Raw genomic sequence first — 5,989 nt, 5'->3', positions numbered from 1 at the left:
CTTCCGAGTACGCGCGCGCGACCAGGGCGGAGGACGCGCCTTGGTTCCCTTCCGAGTGCGCATGCGCGACTAGGGCGGAGGACGCGCCTTGGCTCCCTCCCGAGTAGGAGCGCGCGCGCGCGACCAGGGCGGGGGACGCGCCTTGGCTCCCTCCCGAGTGCGCGCGCGCGCGACCAGGGCGGGGGACGCGCCATTGCTCGCTCCCGTCCTGGTTGTCCTCCGCCTGTGTCTGCCTCGTCATTCTCTTGGCCAGTTTCCTGCTCCCTTTCCTCCCCGCCGTGTCAGCTTTGAGTCATCTCCGTGCCGTCCTTCGTCGTCCCCCTCCCTCCGACAATAAAACCCTCTTCCATTGCCCAGTGTTTGCTGAGCGCAGTATTAGAATTACCGACATTATCTTTCCCTCGGTGAATTTACTTTCTCATGAATTTACTTTCTCATGGGGGAAGAAAGGCAGGCACAAATTAGATTTATATCGAATTCGTTCATTGCCCATTCCCTGCCCACAACGAGTTTACAGCCTAGAAGGGAGACAGACATTAATAGAAATAAATAAATTACAGATAGGTAGATCAACTGTGGGGCTGGAAGGGGGGATGGCTAAAGAGCCAGTCAGGGCTTCGCAGAAGGGAGTGGGAGAAAAGGAAAAGGGGGGGGGGGGTTTAGTCAGGGAAGGCCTCTTGGAGGAGATGGGCCTTCAATAAGGCTTTGAAGGCGGGGGGGAAGAGTCATTGTCTGTCGGATATGAGGAGGAAGGGCGTTCCAGGCCAGAGGCAGGACCTGGGTGAGAGGTCAGTGGTGAGACAGATGAGATAATAATAATAATGGTATTTAAGTGCTTACTATGTAATAATAGTAATAATGGTATTTGTTAAGCGCTTACTATGTGCCAAGCACTGTTCTACGCATTGGGGTAGATACAAGGTAATCAGGTTGTTCCACGTGGGGCTCACTGTCTTAATCCCCATTTTACAGATAAGGTAACTGAGGCACAGAGAAGTTAAGTGACTTGCCCAAAGTCACACAGCTGACAAGTGGAGGAGCAGGGATTAGAACCCATGACCTCTGACTCCCAAACCCTTGCTCTTTCCACTAAGTCACGCTGCTTCTCTATGTACCAGGCACTGTACTGTGTGCTGGGATGGATACAAGCAAATCAACTTGGACATAGTCCCTGTCCCAAATGGGGCTGATAGTCTCAATCCCCATTTTACAGATGAAGTAACTGAGGCACAAGAAGTGAAGTGACTTGCCCAAGATCACACAGCAGACAAGTAGCAGAACCAGGATTAGAACTGATGACCTTCTGACTCTCAGGCCTGTGCTCTATCCACTACGCTATGCTGCTTCTCAAGAAGCAGATTGAGATACAGTGATTCGTTTGTTCAGTTGTATTTATTGAGCACTTACTGTGTGCAAAGCACTAAACACTTGGGAGAGTACAATATAACAACAATCAGACACATTCCCTGCCGCAAGGAGCTCAGTCTAGAGGGAGAAGGTTAGCATTAGGGGACTGAAGTGTGCAGGTTGGGTTGTAATAGGAGAGTAGCGAGGTGAAGCCGGAGGGGACAAGGTGAGCTCAGTTTTAGACGTATTAAGTTCCAGGTGATGGGAGGACATCCAATTAGAGATGTTCTGCATTAGCCTTCTCGCAGACCTCCCTGCCTCCTGTCTCTCCCCACTCCAGTCTACACTTCATTCTGCTACCCAGATCATTTTCCTAAAAAAAAATTCAGTCCACATCTCCCCACTTCCTCAAGAAACTCCAGTGGTTGCCCATCCACTTCTACATCAGCGTGGCTCAGTGGAAAGAGCCTGGGCTTTGGAGTCAGAGGTCATGGGTTCAAATCCCGGCTCTGCCACTTGTCAGCTGTGTGACTTTGGGCAAGGCACTTAAATTCTCTGGGCCTCAGTTCCCTCATCTGTAAAATAGGGATGAAGACTGTGAGCCCCATGTGGGACAAACTGATTACCTTGTATTTACCCCAGCGCTTAGAACAGTGCTTGGCATACAGTAAGCGCTTAACAAATACCAACATTATTATTATTATTACGTCAAACAGAAACTCCTTACCATTGGCTTTAAAGCACTCAATTAGCTTGCCCCCTCCTATCTTACCTTGCTGATCACCTACTACAACCCAGCCCACTCACTTCGCTCCTGTAATGCCAACATACTCACTGTACCTCATGTACCCCTTACCCACATCCTGCTTCTGGCCTGGAACTCCCACTCTCTTCATTTCCAACAGACTAGCACTCTCTCCACCTTCAAAGTCTTATTAAAATAACATCTTCTCCAAGAGGCCTTCCCCGACTAAGCCCTCGTTTTCCCCACTCCCGCTCCCTTCTTTGTCACCCTTGCACTTGTAGCTGGACCCTTTAAGCACCTGATATTCAACCGATCCTCCACCCCACAGCACTTATGTACATATCAGTAATTTATTTTAATGTCTGTCTACCCCACTGTAAACTCCTTCTGGACATGAACATATCTGCCAACTCTGTTGTATTGTGCTCTCTCAAGCGCTGATTGGTCTGCACACAGTAAGCTCAATAAATCCCATTGATTGATTGATTCCCTTTTTATTCTCAACAGCGACACCAAATTGTTTGTGGAATTCTTGTGGTGGTTACCTTCGTGGATGTCAGTCCTCATGGTTAAGGATAGGCCTTCTAGTATCCTTAGCTCTTCCTCTAATAATCCATTATGTTCCTGTTGTCCAGGAATCTGTCTAAATCCTTCTAATCAATCCTTACTTTTCCCTCTAATAGCCCATCATTGATTTATTGTCCATAAGTTTATCCCAACCCTTTGAACTGATTGATATTTCCTTTCTCTCTGGTTGTCATTCTTTCCTTCAGTCGCTGGTCGGAGCCTAATCCATCACATAAGGCCAGCCCCCTCAACCCAAATGCCCAATTTAATCAAACCTTTTTTTTTTTTATTGATCTTCCTGGGATGGATTCGTGTTGTCACTAACAGTTCCCAATATTTATTCTCAACTAATCAAGCGCTAGGTCCAGTTTATTCTGTCAGCAAGTGTGCTGCAGTGGGAATTTCCTACAAGAATAATAATAATAATTGTGGTATTTGTTAAAGCGCTTACTTTGTGCCAGGCACTGTACTAAGTGCTGGTGTGGATACAAGCAAATCAGGTTGGATATGGTCCCTGATCCACATGAGGTAATTGAGGCACAGGCAAGTGAAATGACTTGCCCAAGGTCACACACCAGACAAGTGGCAGAGCTGGAATTAGAACCCAGGTCCTTCAGACTCCTAGGCCCATGCTGTATCCACTAGGCCATGCTGCTTCTCAGTCACAATAGTGACTGAAGCTTAGTTTCTCAACTCTCTTGTACACCTGTGAATTGCAACTTCTGACAACTGTCTCTGATTTACCAGAGGGATAGGGGGTAATTAATTTTGAAATTACCTGTAGGGCTACATTAATTAGCATCTCAACCAGCCAATCCCTTAAGTTCTGTACTAGTTCCAGGCCAATAGGAAATGTTTCAGGTGGAGGTATTGAGTGACAAAAATGAGTAGGAAAATATATTAGTCAAAACTACTCAAAAGTTAATGTTTTCTTCAATATAACTGATGAAACAAACATTCCCATTTGGGAAACAGAGGAATTGCTCACTGAAACCATCAGTTGCAAATGGCAAACATGTGGACTCTTAGGGGCATCCAAACATATGTTCATTAAAATAATTTGCGACTTGTTGAAATAAATGTTTCATTTGACATACATTTGCCATTATAGACTACCTCTCCATTCATGTGTCTATGAGAAGCAGTGTGGCTCAGTGGAAAGAGCACGAGCTTGGGAGTCAGAGGTCATGGGTCTAATCCTGGATCCACCATATGTCTGCTGTGTGACCTTGGGCAAGTCACTTAACTTCTCGGAGCCTCAGTTACCTCATCTGTGAAATGGGGATTAAGACTATGAGCCCCACGTGGGACAACCTGATCATCTTGTATCCCCCCAGTGCTTAGAACATTGCTTTGCACATAGTAAGCACTTAACAAATGCCATCATTATTATTTTGAAATCCTTTTAAGGAATACTAGAAACATTTGAACTCAAATAATGATGGTATTTATTAAACCCTTACTATGGTCCCAAACCCTGTGCTAAGCACCAGGGTAGATACAAGATAATCAGGTCAGACCAGACTTCCAGTCTCATGGAGAAAAAAACTGGTATTTTGTCCCCATTTTACAGATGAGGGAACTGAGGCCCAGAGAAGTGAAGCGCCTTGCTCAAAGTCGCAGAGTCGGGACTAGAACCCACATCTCCTGACCTCCAGTTCTGTGCTCTTTCCATTAAGCCTCCCTAATTCCCTTAGTCTGTTTTTCCTTCTTTTGCTAACAACAAAAAGGACAAAGGAAGCATTGGGTTAACAGTGAGCCGGAAAGTTACTAATCTCCTGGCATTGGTCTCACTGCTCAGCTGCACACTGTAGGTTCAGTGGCTTTCAGCATGAATTTTTCCATGAAGAAGAATAGTAAAAAGAACATTTGCGTGATGCTGGCCCTGCCAACTTGTAGGTGAAGATGAGGCATTCATAGTATTTGTTTCAGCTGCTGAAGGGATAATAGTGCAAAGTTACCCCTCCTCCTCCTCCCCACCTTCCACCCTGCAAGGCTGGCTATCTGGGAGCTATATAATAATAATTATTATAATGGTATTTAAGTGCTTACTATGTGCCAAGCACTGTTCTAAGCACTGGGGTAGACACAAGGTAATCAGGTTGTCCCACGTGGGGCTCACAGTCTTAATCCCCATTTGACAGATGAGGTAACTGAGGCACAGAGAAGTTGAGTGACTTGCCCAAAGTGGCTCACTTAGCCTGAAATCCCTTCCTAAGTTCCCATCCATGCAGGGCCACCCCTAAGAGAATCCATCAACTTCTGGGTTCAGTGAGGGCGGGGAGGTCTTTAAGGAGAAGCATCATGGTGTAGTGGATAATCAATCAATCAATCAATCGCATTTATTGAGCACTTACTGTGTGCAGAGCACTGTACTAAGCACTTGGGAAGTACAAGATGGCAACAAATAGAGACAGTCCCTACCCAAAACATGGGCCTGGGAGTCAAAAGGTCATGGGTTCTAATCACGGCTACGCTTGTCTGCTGTGTGACCTTGGGCAAGTCGCTTCACTTCTCTGGGACTGTTACCTCATCTGTAAAAATGCAGATTGAGATTGTGAGTCCCACGGGACTCAACTTGATTTGCTTGTATCCACCCCAGCACTTAGTACAGTGCCTGGCACATGTTAAGCGCTTACCAAACACCATTGTTATTATTAAAGAGTGGTCCTACTCACTGGTACAGTAGCTGCACACCTTAAATTGCCCACCCTGCCTTATGTACGAGTCAATGAGCCTTTGGTTTTAGACTGTGAGCCCACTGCTGGGTAGGGACTGTTTCTATATGTTACCAACTTGTACTTCCCAAGTGCTTAGTACAGTGCTCTGCACACAGTAAGCACTCAATAAATACGATTGATGATGATGATGATGATGGTTCCAAGGGCTAGCTGAATGCTTCTGGCTGAGTCCTCCCAGCCCCAGTGACTAGGCTGCTGTAGCCAGTCCACTGGGGAATTGGCAAAACTAGTCAAAGGGAGAGACGACCTTGGGCATCTGACCCAAAAGAAGATCAGTCTGACAGCTGAACATCAAGCAATAGAAGCATCATGATAATGATCCATATTTAATGAAATTTCTGTTTTTATAAATACCCACACCATTGAAAATGTTAACAGCAACAGTAGCATTCATCAATCATTATTCAAACACGTTTCAAAAACACAATGTGACATCATATTACTACGAGTCAGGGACTAGACGTCCACTATCTTTAAAGAGCATAAGTGTTTAGAATAACTTATTTGACAAGACACGCCAGCTAGGAATACTCCCATTTTTTGCTTGTCTTCCCTCAAAATCCCTCCATTGTTAGGGGACAGTCATTCT

The sequence above is a fragment of the Tachyglossus aculeatus genome, chromosome X1 (assembly GCF_015852505.1).
Source record: "Tachyglossus aculeatus isolate mTacAcu1 chromosome X1, mTacAcu1.pri, whole genome shotgun sequence".
NCBI lineage: Eukaryota > Metazoa > Chordata > Mammalia > Monotremata > Tachyglossidae > Tachyglossus > Tachyglossus aculeatus.
Note: the sequence above shows the minus strand (reverse complement) of the source record.